This window comes from Equus caballus, chromosome X (genome assembly GCF_041296265.1).
Source record: "Equus caballus isolate H_3958 breed thoroughbred chromosome X, TB-T2T, whole genome shotgun sequence".
Taxonomy (NCBI): Eukaryota; Metazoa; Chordata; class Mammalia; order Perissodactyla; family Equidae; genus Equus; species Equus caballus.
This window is the reverse complement of record NC_091715.1, coordinates 81,914,155-81,929,482: the sequence shown is the minus strand read 5'-3', so window position 1 is coordinate 81,929,482 and position 15,328 is coordinate 81,914,155. Positions and strand designations below refer to the sequence as shown.

At 41.3% G+C, this 15,328-nt stretch overlaps 1 pseudogene; it reads left to right on the top strand.

Annotated features, from left to right (window-relative positions):
• The first annotated feature begins 9,869 nt into the window (after positions 1–9,869).
• Positions 9,870–10,758, top strand: LOC100072373 (ubiquitin-conjugating enzyme E2 D2 pseudogene; annotated as a pseudogene).
• Positions 10,759–15,328: the final 4,570 nt, after the last annotated feature.

Below are 15,328 nucleotides of genomic sequence, written 5' to 3'. Positions count from 1 at the left end.
CTTCATTTTTTAAAAATTTTAGTTCTCACTCCTCCACCTGAAACATTTCTAGGTTTCTATCTTCAAAGTCACTAATTCTCTCCTCTTAAGTCTACCCTATATTTAATGCTCTCTACATTATTTTTAATCTCATTAATTGTGCTCTTCATATCCAGAATTTCTGTTTGGTTTTCTTTTAGAGCTTCAATCTCTTTGGTGAAGTATTCCTTGTGTTCATTAATTTTATTCCTGAGCTCATTGAACTGTTTTTCTGAGTTTTCTTGTAACTCATTGAGTTTCTTTATTTCATTGATTTCTAATTCTCTGTCAGTCGGATTGTAAACTTCTGTGACTTCTGATTTGGTTTCTGGAGAGCTGCCATTTTCTTTCTGTTCTGTCATGTTACTGCAGTTCTTCATGGTGTTTGATGAGTTGGTCCTCTGCTGGTGCATTTGTGGTAGTAATCACCTTTTCTTATTTTATTACAGCTTTGGTTTCTTTGGCTCTGGTCACCAGGATCTCATGTTACTCCACTGGCTCTCCATGGGCTCAGATGATGCTGTCCTATGCACCACCTGCACTGCTGTTTCCAGGTTGTCTTCAGGTGCTGGTTGCACCACTGCCAGGGGTGCTGGGTTCATAGGTGTCACAGTCACTGGTGGAGTCTCAGGGACCCTGGGACTTGTATACAGCCCCTGCTACTTGTGGAGCTGGTGTTGGGGTTGCTGCCCTGGAGGCTGAGTCTTTGGCTGTGTTGTGGTTCCTGTTGCTTCTGGTGGCAGTTTCTACGTGCAACTGCTGGGGGTGGGGCAGAGGCTGTTTTTTCTGTTCCAACCTTGTCTGTTTGTAGTTGTGCTGATTGGGCTGCCCTACATCCATGTGAGTGAGGCATTAACCACTTGTCTGGGCACCTTCCCATGGGCTCAGCCACTGCCTCTTGGTGGGCCATGTTTGCACAGTTGGAGCCACCACCCAGTAGGCTGCCTTCATACGGGCCTGGCTACCACACTCAGTGAGAAGGTTGTGCTTCTATGGGTGGAGCCACTGCTTGGGTGGGGTGCTTTGGCATGAGCTGACCATCAACCATTCAGTGGGGAACATTCACATGAGTGAGGCTGCTGTGGCATGGTGGGTATTCCCATGATCTAGGCTACCACCACTCTACAAGCATTAACGCAAAGGCTGGGCTGCCACCACCTCCACTCACAGTAGCTCTGGGTGCTATTTGAAGACCTGTGACCTGGATTACTCCCACCAGGGGTGGGAGTGGTTGCTCCCCTAGTTTTATTGCTTCTTAGGGGTCCAATCCACCCATCTTCAGGTGTATAGATGCCTAGACCTCTCAGGCATCCTGTTGTGCTGTGTAGGGAATCCTCTGTTGCTGAATGGATGTCTATTTAGTTGTCACTTAAAGGAGAGAGACAAAGAGAACAACTCACTCCACCATGATGCTGATGTCACTCTCCTTCCAAATTCTTGAGCATCCAGCCAAACCAGGGGTCATAGCCCATTTATCAGCATATAATTGAGCAACTAGTCATTTCTCCTTCAAGGAAAGTGAAGCATCTGGCACATTGTTCAAAGTTCCACTAGGAGGATTTCTCTTCACCACTGTCCTTCAAGGATGTCCCAGAGAGGAGCCATAGTGCTGCAGCTGTCCACTTTTGGTTTATGCCTGTATGTCATGCAGAATCATCTGTAAACTGGGCTTTAGTCTTTTCTTCCTCTGTCAACTGATGGTAGGGAACTCTCAGTGAAGGCATAGGTGCAGACTGAGACAGAGAAGGCAGTGTAGCAGGAATGGGGACCATGAACATTTGGAACACTTTCTCATGTAACTTAATTGTGCCTTTAGGGCCTGATCACATCTGTACCACTTTCATTTGATGATGGTGTGCTGCTTTGCATGTGCAACTTTATGTCTTGATGGATCAGACACCAGCCAGTTCATGATGGGAAGCTCAGGTAACATGGTAACTTAGTGGCCCGTGGTGAAGGGTTTAGTCTCTACTGAGACCCATTAACAGGCCAAGAACTGTTTCTCAAAAGGAGAGTAGTTATTTGAAAAAGATGATTTATCTTGTTTGCAAAAGATAGTACGGCTTTACTTCAAAATCTTAAGAGCCTGTACTGTGATTCACCTTTAGGATCCTGCCAAAGTCTCCAAACAGCATCTTTATCTGCCACAGACACTTCAAGAACCATTTGATCTGCTGGATCATATGCATCAAGTGGCAGAGAAGCTTTCACAGCAGGCTGGATCTGTTGCAGAACCATCTCTTATTTTGCCCCACACTCAAAACTAGTAGCTCTTTGGGTGACTTGATAAATGGGCTGGGCTAATACACTCAAATGAGGAATATGTTGCTTCCAAACTCCAAAAAGTCCCACTAGACATTGTGCCTCTTTTTAGGTTGTAGGCGGGGTCAGATACAACAATTTATCCTTCATGTTAGAAGGGATATCTCAGCATGCCTCTCACCACTAGATCCTTAGAAATTTTCTTGAGATAGAAGGCCCCTGAATTTTAGTTGGATTTATTTCCCACCCTCTGAAATGCAAATGACTTAGCAATAAATCTAGAGTAGTTACTATTTCTGACTTGCTAAGTTCAATGAGCAAAATGTCATCAATGTGATGGATCAGCATGGTATCTTGAGGAAGGGAATAACAATCAAGATCCCTGAAAAATAAATTATAAAATAGAGCTAGAAAGTTGATACGCTCTTGCATTTTGGAACAGGGGAAATATCCACAGGATGAGTTCCTTGACCCACTGGGCCCAGTGTGAGGCATACCTGAGCTAAAATTACTCCATTGATCACCTGACCTCCATAAGCCCTTACTCTGACTGGTGGACCACAGTGATGTTTTCATTCTCCCGGAATTAGTGTCAGTGCAGAGCCAGTGTCCAGGAATTACTGAAAGTTCTGATTATTCCCTTTTCTCCAATGCACAGTTACCCAGGTAAAAGGCTGCCGGTCCCTTTGGGGAAGACTGGGGGGAAAATTACCAGTATAAATTTTAGGCAGTGGTCCTTTCTCACAGAGTGCTGTCCCTCCCTTCATTCAAGGGGTTCTGGTTCTATAATCTGTCTTGAGTCTGGGAAGAGATTGAGGCTCCATAATTTTCTGTTTTTATGAATCTGGCTAGACTTTTGTTACCTGAACTAGAACATTTCTGCTTATACAGATCAAGTAAGAATTGAGTAGGCTTCCTATCTATTTCACTTCTAGGGGCACCATGGTTAACTAGCCACTGCTACAGGTTTTTCTAAGTCAGACTATTTTTGTCATTGCTTTGACTCTGATGTCTATAATGGTAACTACGCCCACTTTGCCTTTGGTACTTGAGGCTTGAGTGCCCCTGCAACACTGAGATCCAACTACTCCCATTGCCTATAGGTTTTCCAATTCAGTGACCAAAGTTCCCACTATAAGATCTGGCCTACAAAGAGGAGTAATTACAGAGCTCAAGGATGCCAGAGTTCCCCTCATAAATTTATTTCTCATAGTCTTGGTGAGAGGTATGTCTTCTAGATCCTTCAAGGGTGGTTGTGTAAGTTTTAAATGACAAGTATACTCTAACATTCCAATCTCCCTAAACCTTTTAATCCTTTTCTCTACATTAAGCCAAAGCAAGTGCAACATTAGTAACTCACTCACTGTGAGCAACATTTTGGTCCATGTTTCAGCCAACAAGCCATACAAGCTATTAGAGCCCTTTCTGACTACCTGAGCTGCACGATTAGATGCAGAATCTCTGCTTTGTCTCATATCAATAAATTTGACCTGATCCAATTTTATGTTTCTTCCACTATTATTCCACACCCTTAGTATCCATTCCCACATGTGTTCCCTGTATTTCTATCTGTATAAATTAGAACACTTAAGTAGCTATTTTCAAGTGTAGCACACCACATCATGGATCACACTCTACCTCAGTTTTAGGAGCCTGCTGGGACTTGAGTCTAGTCATAGATCTAGAAGCAAAGAGGGATGGTGGAGGTAGGTCCTGAGAATAATGATGAGTGTCTTTCTGGGCAACTATCTCAAGAGAGGCCATTATAATTTCCTCAGGAAAAGCAGGGTTAATTTCCTCAGGTAGGGGGTTGACATTCTCACTGGGATGGGGAGGTGACTTCCACCGAGGATGGAGTGGACTCTTCCACTAGCAAAGAAGACTCATCAGAAGGTAGGGGCTCATGATCTCCATCTTCCTTAAGGTCTTCCCACAGGTCCTAATTCCAATTTCCAGGATCTCATTCCTTTCCAATCAATGTTCTTACCCTGAGAGTAGACATCCTACAAGGCTGAGAGTTCAATTTGCATTGTAATACAGCCAGTAGGAGAATGAGACTCTGGGTTTGATTTTCAGCAATCTCGTTTCTGTAGCTATAGGAGATAACTGTCTCCTTCAGCGTATACATAGAAGCTTTCATGTCATTCATGAGGTGCTTGAGCTGGGAATTCAAATCCCTGGGCTCATCATTTTCTTTCCCTGCCTTGTCCAGCAACATTAGGAGCAATTAGCCAATTTCATTTTATTACTTAGTTTGCTAAAAATATTCTGAGGTATCATATACATAGTCACTCGGATCCTTGCTTCTTGTAAGTGGTTGATTAGGAGTATCCAATGGTGGTATTTTGTGTATCTATATTATCTAGAAATAGAGTCATTAGTACCTTTTAAGTCTAACCAGATTAGAGAGGCAATTCCAGAAACACAAGAGCCAATCAAAAAAACTCATCCTTAAAATTCTATTCTTCTGGAACCACTCTGGGTACCAAAATCTGTATTACTCATGGTTCTCCAGAGAAACAGAACTACAATAACACACTGCATAATGACACTTTGGTCAGCGATGGACTGCATATACAATGGTAGCCCCATAAGATTATAATGGAGCTGAAAAATTCCTATCACTTAATGATGTCATAGACATCATAATGTCATAACACAGCACATTACTCACATGTTTGTGGTGATGCTGGTGACAGCTCCACACATGTTATTGGCCCTGAAGACCTTCCAATGGAACAAAACGTGGAGGTGGAAGACAGTGATATTGATGGTCCTGACCCTGTGTAGGCCTAGGCTAATGTGTATGTTTCTGTCTTAGATTTTAACAAAAATGTTTAAAAGGTTAAAAAAAAATAAAGTTTTTAAATAGAACAAAGCTTATAAAACAAAGATATAAAGAAATAAAATATTTTTGTACAGCTGTATAATGTTTGTGTTTTAAGCTAAGTGTTGTTACGAAAGAGTCAAAAAGTTTTAAAAAATTAAAAAGTTTATAAAGCAAAAGTTACAGTAAGCCAAGTTTAATTTTTTATTGAAGAAAGAAAAATATTTTTAATAAATTTAGTGTAGCCTAAGTTTACAGTGTTTATAAAGTCTACAGTAGTGTACATTAATGTCCTAAGCCTTCACATTCACTCACCACTCACTCACTGACTCACCCAGAGCAACTTCCAGTCCTGCAAGTTCCATTCTAGTGAGTGCTAATAGGTGCACTATTTTTTATCTTTTATACAATATTTTTACTGTACCTTTTCTATGTTTGGGTATGATTAGATACACAAATACTTACCATTGTGTTACGACTGTCCAGAGCATTCAGTACAGTAACCTGTTGTACTGAATTCGAGCCTGGGAGCAACAGGCTACCATAGAGCCTAGGTATATAGCAGGCTATACCATCTAGGTTTGTGTAAGTACACTGTATGATGTTCACACAATGATGAAATCACATAATGATGCACTCCTCAGAACATATCTCTGTTGTTAAGTGATTCGTGCCTGTAATATGACTATGGAGAGAGAGACTTCTTATAAGGAATTGGCTCACACAATTAGGGAGGCTGACAAATCCCAACACCTGCAGTCAGCAATCTAGAGTCCCAGGAGAGCTGATGATACAGTTCAAGTCTAAGTATGAAGGTCTGAGAACCTAGACAGCTGATGATGTAGTTCCAGTCTGAATGTCAGCAGGCTCAAAAACCAGGAAAAGCCAATGCTTCTGCTTGAGTCCAAAGGGAGGGAAAAAACAAATGTCCCAGTTCAAAGACAAACAAGCAACTGTTGTCCCTTCCTACTCACAAGAGGCTCAGGCTTTTTGTTTTGTTCAGGCCTTCAACTGATTGGATGAGGCCCACCCATGATAGGGAGAGCAACTTACTTTACTCAGTTTACTGATTCAAATGTTAATCTCATCCAGAAACACCCTCACAGACACAATCAGAATAAATAATGTTTGTCCAAATGTCTGGACACTTCATGGCCTAGTCATGTTTACACATAAAATTAACTATCATATATATATGATATATAGATATAGATACAGATATAGATATATCTCCTATTTGTTTTTCTTTCTCTGGAGAACCCTGACTGATATAGCTTTTGGCACTAGGAAGTGGGGTGCCACTACTGTAACAATTACCTAAAATTGTGGAAGTGGCTTTGATATTGGGCAGAGTAGAGGCTGGAAGAATTTTGAAGTATATGATAGAAAAAGTCTAGATTGTGTTGAAGAGATCATTGGTAGAAATATGAATGTTAAAGGAGATTCTCATAAGAACTCAGAAAGAAATAAAGAGTATGGTAAAGAAGGCTATTATCATCTTAGAGAATACATATATCACCATGAGCAGAATGTTGGTTGAAATATGTTAAAGGAGTTTCTGACGAGGTTTCAGAAGGAAATGAGAAGCCTGTTATTGGACACTGGAGGAAAGGCAATCCTCACTGTAAAGTGGTAAAAAAACTTGGTTTAATTGTACTCTGCTGTTGGTTGGAAGGTAGAATTTGTAACTGATGAACTGGGACATTGACCTGAGATTTCCAAACAAAGTGTGGAATGTGAACCTGGTTTCTCCTTGCTACTTACAACAAAATGTAAGAATAATGAGATAAAGTGAGGACAGAACTGTTAAGCAAAAGGAACCATAACTTGATGATTTGGAAAATTCTTGGCATTTCCAGATAGCGTGCTCTGAGCCAAGTTTGTGGCTGCACAAACTTTTGCTGAAGAGGTTAGGCCTGTGACTCATGGATCCAATCAACCATCTCAGTAGAAACCAGGAATAGACATGGTGTTATCCAGGAAGAATCTGTGCAGAAGTCTGCTGTATAATGGCATGGATCCCCTTGACGTACATGGAAGATTGACAAGGTTTTTGAGAATGTTACATCAGGAGAAACATTGCAAGCTTGGACTGAAGGCGACAGAGACAGGATGAAATATAGAATGACTGTCAGACTTCAGAGATTCCACAGGCAAGAAACGACTGATAGAACTACTCAGGTACAAACATGAGCTGTCCTTAAAAAAAAAAAAGAATGACTACAAGGGCAGAGCCATGAATGTAGAGGCAGAGAAGCTAAAGGGACAGGAACAGAGGCAGGGGCTAACATAGCCTCCTTGGGCCCAGAGGGTGGATTGAGCCAAAGAGGATTATTTTCAGGCCATGAAAACTAATGGACTTTTCCCTTCTGGATTTCAAATTTGCTTGAGACCAATGACTCCTTTATTCCTTCCAGTTTCTCTCTTTTGTAATGGGAATGTCTGTGCTGTGCCTGTCCCATCATTGTATTTTGAAAGCAGATAATTTGTTTTCTCCTTCACAGGTGATGAGGGATTTTTTCCCCACCCAAGGTGAATTATACCCAGAGTCTCACTCATACCTGACTTAGAGTATTTAAATCATGAGATTTGGAACTTTTTGAATTGACGATATTTACACAAGACTTTGGACTTACAGTTAATGCCAGAATGGACTGAGACTGTTGGGGGTGTTGGCATGGGGTGAATGTACTTTGCATACGGGACACATTTGAATTTTTGGAGGCAGAGGGCAAACTGTACTAAGTTGAACAGTATCCTCCCAAAATTCATGTCTACCTGGAACCTCAGAATGTGACCTTTCTTGGAAATAGAGTCTTTGCAGATGTAATCAAGTTAAAATGAGATCACATTGGATTTGAGTGGGCACTAAATCCAAAGACTGGTGTCCTTACAATGAGAGGGAGATCTGAACAAACACAGAAACACACACAGGGAAGGAAGCCCCTGTGAAGATGGAAGCAGAGATTGGAGTGATGCAGCCACAAACCAAGGGAAGCAAAGATTGCCAGGAACCACTGAAGCTAGAAGGAGCTTTCAAGACAGAACAGGGCCCTGCTGGCACCTTGACTTCAGACTTTTTGCCTCCAGAACTGTGAGAAAATAAACTCCTGTTGTTTTAAGACACTCAGTTTGTAGTACTTTGTTATAGCAGCCGTAGAAAACTGAAAGGAAGGTGTTAAGTCTGTAAAGTACTTCACATTAACAATTTTACTCAAATAACATTTCTTTCAGTGGTGAGAATACATACACACATACTTATACATAAATCCATTCTGATTTCAGGTTAAGATGTATATATATATATACATCTATAGATAGATAGACTATAGATATAGATATATCTTAATCTGAAATCAGAATCAATTTTTCCATACAACATGATCTTCCATTTCTCACTGAGCTTCTTGGGAAATGTAATTATCACCACAAAAGATTTGTGAGCTTCTCACCTTTTCAGGGGTGATTGGAGACTACGGACTTCCTGTGGGTGAAATAAGGTCATTCATTTTACACAAAGCAATATAGGACATGTTCTCTATTGCTAGAATATTTTAGAACATGTCCTAAAATAACACAGCATAAAATATTTTTAACTTTACTACAGCACTCAAAATACAAATCTAAGCAGTCTTTCTTTTCTCTTTTTTTTCTTCCTCTCTCCCATATTGTCTGGGTTTACTACTGAAGATACAGTTTTCAAGACCGGGAATGTCAAGAGCGATTGAGATTCCCGGGTGTTCTGCATTCTTCAAATGCATCAGTGTCAAAAGAGACGCAGGAAGTCTGTAGCAACATTCCAGACTCAAGGAAAATAAATAGACACAACTAAAGGCAATATATCTGATCCTAGATTGGATTCTGTACTGGAGGGGGTTAAAAATAAGTTTTAAACGACATTATATGTCAATTGACAAAACTAAAATACAGACATTAAAGTATTGTATCAATGTTAAATTTACTACTTATGTATACCAGATAGACTATTGGTTTCTTTTCCTTTCTCCTTCCTTTCCTGTCAATTCTTTAAAAATTAAAGCGGTTTTAGTTCCAAATTGAATTCTGAAGGCTTTAATTTTTCATAAAAAATAAATTACCCAAAATGTTATGAAAAGTCACTTTAAAAAGTTATAAAAGTATCGTATTGATGTTAAATTTACTGAAGTTGTTTATATAAGAGAATGTCTGTCTTAGAAAACAGACACAGAAGTATCCGGAAGTAGAGGCCCATGCTGTATGTGGTTTACTCTCAAGTATAGAGAAAGGAATGAGTATAAAGTCAATTGGTTAAAAAATTAATGGAAGGTGACCCTGAGTGAGTGAAGGGTGGACAGGAATTCATGGAACTGCTCTTATTTATTCCAGTAATTCACGGCTGTGGGTGGTGTGAGTGACTGTTCCGGCCAGCCCAGTGCCCAGCTGAGCGGGGGTGAACCCGGCAGTCCCCGCCGCCTCACTGCCTCCCGGGCCCCTCCCCCACCCCATGGCCTCCCACTCCCTGCCCCGCCCCCTTACTGTCTGCCGCTCCCTGCCCCGCCCCCTTACTGTCTGCCGCTCCCTGTCCGGCCCCAACGGTCTCCCACTCTCTGCCCCGCCCCCACAGGTCTCCCGCTGCCTGCCCCGCCCCCTGCCCTTCCCTCACTGTCCCCCATCCCCCCACCTCTATACCCTGCCCCCTCAACACCCACGTGCCCCCTTAGCTCTCGCGTGATGCACCGTTGATGACGCTGCGATGCGTCATGTGTTTTGTTGCCTCACAGAGAGGAAGTGGGCCTGTCTCCAGGGGGCCCCAACGGGCGCGGCAGGAGCAGGCGGTCCAGCGGCAGCAGCAACGTCTCTGCTCAGCGCGGCCTCGGGCGGGCGGCAGAGTCTCCTGCTAGGAAGAGCGGGCGGACGTCGCAGCAGCGGTGAGGCAGAGGTGTCCAGGAGCCCATCAGATCCTGTCAAGGGCCCAAATCCCTCCCTCCTCAGTCCCCCTCTCCACCGCCCTCCCCCTCCCCAGAGGCCCCCCTCGACCCCCCCTCAGCCAGTCCTCAGCCCACTCCTCTGCCTATGCTCCTCACACCCCAGGGTCACTGACCCCCGCCTTCTACCTGTCTCCAGGTCCTGCACCAAGGGTTGGCCACGTGTTGCAGACATGGCCCTACAGCGCATCCACAAGGAACTGCTCAACTTGACCCACGACCCCCCCGCCCAGTGCTCTGCAGGGCCGGTGGGTGACGATTTGTTCCAATGGAAGGCAACTATAATGGGGCCCGAAGACAGCCCCTACGAGGGAGGGGTCTTCTTCCTAAAAATCCAGTTTCCGTTCGATTACCCCTTCAGACCACCCCAGATCGCATTCACCACCCCAATTTACCATCCTAATATTAATCAAAATGGAAGTATCTGTCTAGACATCCTTGGATCCGAGTGGTCACCGGTACTGACCATTTCCAAAGTGTTGTTATCCATCTGTTCCTTGTTGTGCGATCCCAACCCAAATGATCCATTGGTTCCCGAAATTGCGAAGGTGTACTTAAAGGATAGGCAGAAGTACGACACAATAGCTCAGCAATGGACTCAAAGATATGCTATGTAATTTTAAAACGCATGATAATCCAATGGTCTAATAAAGATAGTTCAATAAATTATCTTTTGAGTACTTTCTATGAAGCCACGTCTCCCCATCCTTCTGGGCGTCTATTGTACCACCTTCCGTATCAAAGTGTGTGTGGAGGGGGTGGAGAGAGTGTGGAGATGGGGGTGGGGGAAAGGTTGGAGGTGGGGGTGGGGGTGGGGGTGGGAGTCGGACCAGTTTTAATCTAGTTTTGACTAAAAGCTTTCTTTATTGTTTTAGGATTGGGAAGCAAGAACAAGGGGGTGGTGGCTTTAGGATGAGAAGGAGAGCACTTCCATCAACCAGTGGGATAATTTTTAATGTAGAGTGTTTTAGAACTGATAATGGTGAGTAAAAACTAGGTGAAGATTACAAAGCTAGTTAGGTATCTATTTTATTCTGAAGAAACTGTGTCTTAGGTGTTTTGTTATGTCTTGTTTTTGACCAAGATCAATATTAACACATATCCTCTATTTTGAGGTCCAAGTTTACAAGGTCGAAAATTAAATGGATTGGGAGCTTTTATAAAACAAAATGTGTTTTGTTCCCAGCCTTCTCCATCTCCCACGCCTTCAATCCCCACCCTTTTGGCTACTCTGGCTCTCTCACATACTCTGGGTCATAGGCTGTTTTTCAGGACATACCTACTAGCTCTAATTTGTCTTATGTTTTCTCAAGAACTGTGTAAAGTCTGAGATTGACATCAAACCTCAATTGCAAGTTCATGTGCCCTGATGCACAATAGGCCAATCATTGACACACTGGTGCTTGGAGATGGAGAAAGGTTTATTTGAATTGGCCAAAATGAGAATGGGTTCTCTCAAATCTGCCTTAAAAGAAGAAGAAAGCAATGGGTTTTATAGAGCTAAGGGACTTGGGAGGAGGAGTTTTGGAGAAACAAAGGGGAAATCCGTGTTTCTTTCACTCCATACAAGCCCTTGGGCAATTAGGTTCCGGGCAGAAAGACAGCTGGGGCCTGGTTATCTGGTAATTGTAACTTCCTTGAAGTCATTCTTTTTGTTCTGCTAAACAAGCTCATAAATCCTTGTGAGCTTGAGTCACTCCTCAGGTTAAAGGAGCAAACAGGAAATTAACAAGATTAACTCTTTTTCATCTGTGTCTGTGTTGGCAACATGGCCGAAGGGTAATCATGTTCTTATTGAATATCTACAGTAACCCTCAGCACCCAGCTTCAAGATTTTACCCAGCTTGGACGCCTACATGTGAGCCTATCGTAGTTTCCTGGAGGCTGGCAGAATGACACAGAAGCTTGGGTTAGAGACAGGACTTTATTAGTCACAGCCCAGCAGGCATCATGAGCTTCACTGACATAATTTCCCCTGGTCCCCCAAGATGCAAGGGCAAGATACGGAGCAGACCAGGTGGGTGCTGCACACACAATGGGTTTGCATCACAGCTGTGCGACCCCAAGCTTAGGAAACTCCCTCCCCCAATCTTTGAAAGGAAATTCTAGCAAACCTGACTAACTTTTGCCCCAGAGGGATATATTATCTTTATTAACTTGCTCTGGAAACAAATCTACCTTTTGTCCTGGAGGGACCGCTGTTTGCTATACAAATGTCCTTGAAACTATAGGCCAGAACAAATGCTATCACAAGATGTGTAGAAACACCATGGAGAATTGCACCCCGACAGGCTTCACTGCTTGGATCTACCTGATTGTAAAGTCAAAAATTAATTTTATGAAAATACTTGTGTGTGTTGAAAAAGATCCAATTTTCCCTTTAGAATTTGTAAATTCAGGAATGTCTAATCAGTGCAATGAACAGATCACTATCATCAGTACCTTTAAAAATACTTTATAATTTACTCTTTTTAAGGATGGAGAGGGATTATAATTTTGAGTAAAACCATGAAAACATTAATGACCTAAGATTTTTTAAATATTTATCAGGCTAAGTCTGTAAATATAGAGAAAACTTTTGTTTCTGCAGCCAAAGGTAGTAACCCCTCAAATATAAAATTTTCTTTTACCTATACATTGAGACAGTGCTGCCAAATAGGAATGTTTTATATCTGTACTATCCAATACTGTAGCCACTAGCTATTGACCACTTGAAATTTGGTGAGTGCTGCCAGGCAACTGAATTTTTTGTTTCATTCAATTGTAATTAATTTTAAATTAAAATATTAGTTAAATTAAATTAATTATATTGAAATAGCCATGTATGGCAAGTGTATCATAAAATCAGAGCTTAAGATAAGAAATATGTATAAGTGTTTGATTTTAGTGTAACTCAGGGAGTCACTGACATACTTTATGATGTACCAAAGTTGGAAGAATTTATCATGGAACGTATCAGGATTGAGCTGAGACCCTGGAAAAGCAGAGACAGCCTGCAATGAAGATGTAGGGGCGTCCTAAAAGATTAAGTGACACTTAAGTCATCATGAAAGAAATTGAAGATTTTGGTGACATGGGGACATTTTTTCTATCTTTTTTTCCCTAATTATTGATTTAATTTTTTATGATCAGAGGCAGTGTGGAAAAAGCATGAGAATTTGAAGCACAAGCCTGTGTTCTAATCCACGCTCCAACAATAACAGGTTGTGTGACCCTAAAAATGCTACTAACCTCTATGAACCTTAGTTTCTTCAAGTACTAAAAGAGAATATTGTCTATAATACTTCCTAGAGTTTTAAAAATAAGATGATATATGAAAAACACCTAACCTGTGCCATTGAATACACATTCCATAACGTGAGTTGTATTTATTATTTCTCTTCATTATATTTATTCTTTTGGATAACTTTCTGCTGGGCTGCCAGCAAGATGATTTGACTAGCCAAATACGTATTTCTCGTATTCCTAGGATGGCTGGGGGAGAAGGCAGGGGCCTAGGAGAATCTGTGAATTAAATTGATTTGGGAATTCATGAAAGGGTGCATTGACAAGGATTCACACAAATTATCTCCCACAACTTATTTTTAGAAATACATACAAACTTTTGAGTACATGAAAATCCATTTGAAGACTTGTTAAAAATATGGAGTCCTGAGTCCCACCTCTAGAAGGGCTCAGTAACCCACATTTACAAAAATCAAAAATGATTTTTAAGCAGGTGGAAAATGAGCATCCTTTGATAGACAGTGGACTTCATTGCACTTCTTATTGAATTATTGTTAACAAAAGAGGGTGACAATCTGTATTAATGCAGATTGCCAAGGTTTAACACATGTTGACTCAGTCTTGTTACAGATTGTATGAAAGGCAGGAATTAAGTGTACCCTTGGATTCGTCAAATGATGAGTGCAATTAATGTTTAAATTATTTTGAAAATTTCTGAGTGAGCTCGTGAAAAGAATATTGTTTTCCACTTGAAATATTAATTTGAGTTCTCTTTATCTGTCATCACTTACTAGAGGAAGTAGCATTTTTTAAATGAATCTGTGAACTTGTGACTCAATTCTGCTTGGAAGTCCTTCAACAAGATTCTTCTAAGAATTGAGACTACTGATTACATTACTGTTTTATAAAATTTAAAGATTCTTTTGATGGTGGGATACAACAAACTAATCTTGGATAGATGAAAGGCAGAACTCTGTTACTTATAGTTACAAACTAGACAAGGCTGCCTTATAAGGAGTTGTATCCAGGGGCAGGATAACAAGGGGCAGATTATGTACTGCAAGTGTGGGCAGGGTTATCTAGGTTCCCTAGGCTCCCTGTGGATTGACTAAAATGAATAATTTCCCAGATTCCTAAGCATAAGGACTGTCCCTAATTGTCTGGTACCTTGCTCTGGAATGTGGGAGCCTAATGAAGGTGGTTGGGGTGAGGGCTTAGCGAACTGCCCACAAAGGGGAACTGAGAGTTTTTAGGTATGACTTCAAAACTGGACCAACACAGCATTTATGAAATATTATGTCACGCTAGCCTTTTGCCTCCTCTCCCCAAAATTTACCTTTAATAACTGCATGAATGAAGCTTCACAAGCATTTAATGTTTATAGTAAGGGCCAAAGAGAAGCAGGGATTTCCACACTATGGTAAGAAATTAAGCATTCATTGAGCATGTCTTACTTGATAAGCATTTTGGGAAGTGTTAATACACGTCTTCTCTATTCCTATTCAGCTAAAGATGCCAAAAGCCATCCAATTCTGGCATGGAGATGGAGGGGGTGGTGTTAGCTAAGTATACCTAAGTTGAACATTGAGGTATAAGTAGGATTTCATTAAATGTATAAGTGACAGAAAGACCATTATGGATAGAAGTAACATAATGCAAAGGTACAAAAGCATAAGAAAGTATATTGTGAACAAGAAACGGCTTTTTGTTCACGTTCAATATGACTATACCAAAAATTATTGGAGAGGTCGGCAGAGGGCTGAACATGGATAGTCTTACATGCCATGCTAAAGACAAGTTTAGACTTGATCCTAAAAGTGATAAATAACAATTAAATAATTTGAACTGGGGGATGATATGGTCAGATCTGCGTGTTAGAAATATCATTCTAAGGACAGAATGGAAATCGGATTGCAAGAGTCAGGTTAAATACAGAGACCAGATACAAAGATATTTTGAGAATCCAGATGAGAGATGATTAGGGTCTAAATCCATCCTAATAAGGATCCAGAAGACAAGACAGACAAGAAAG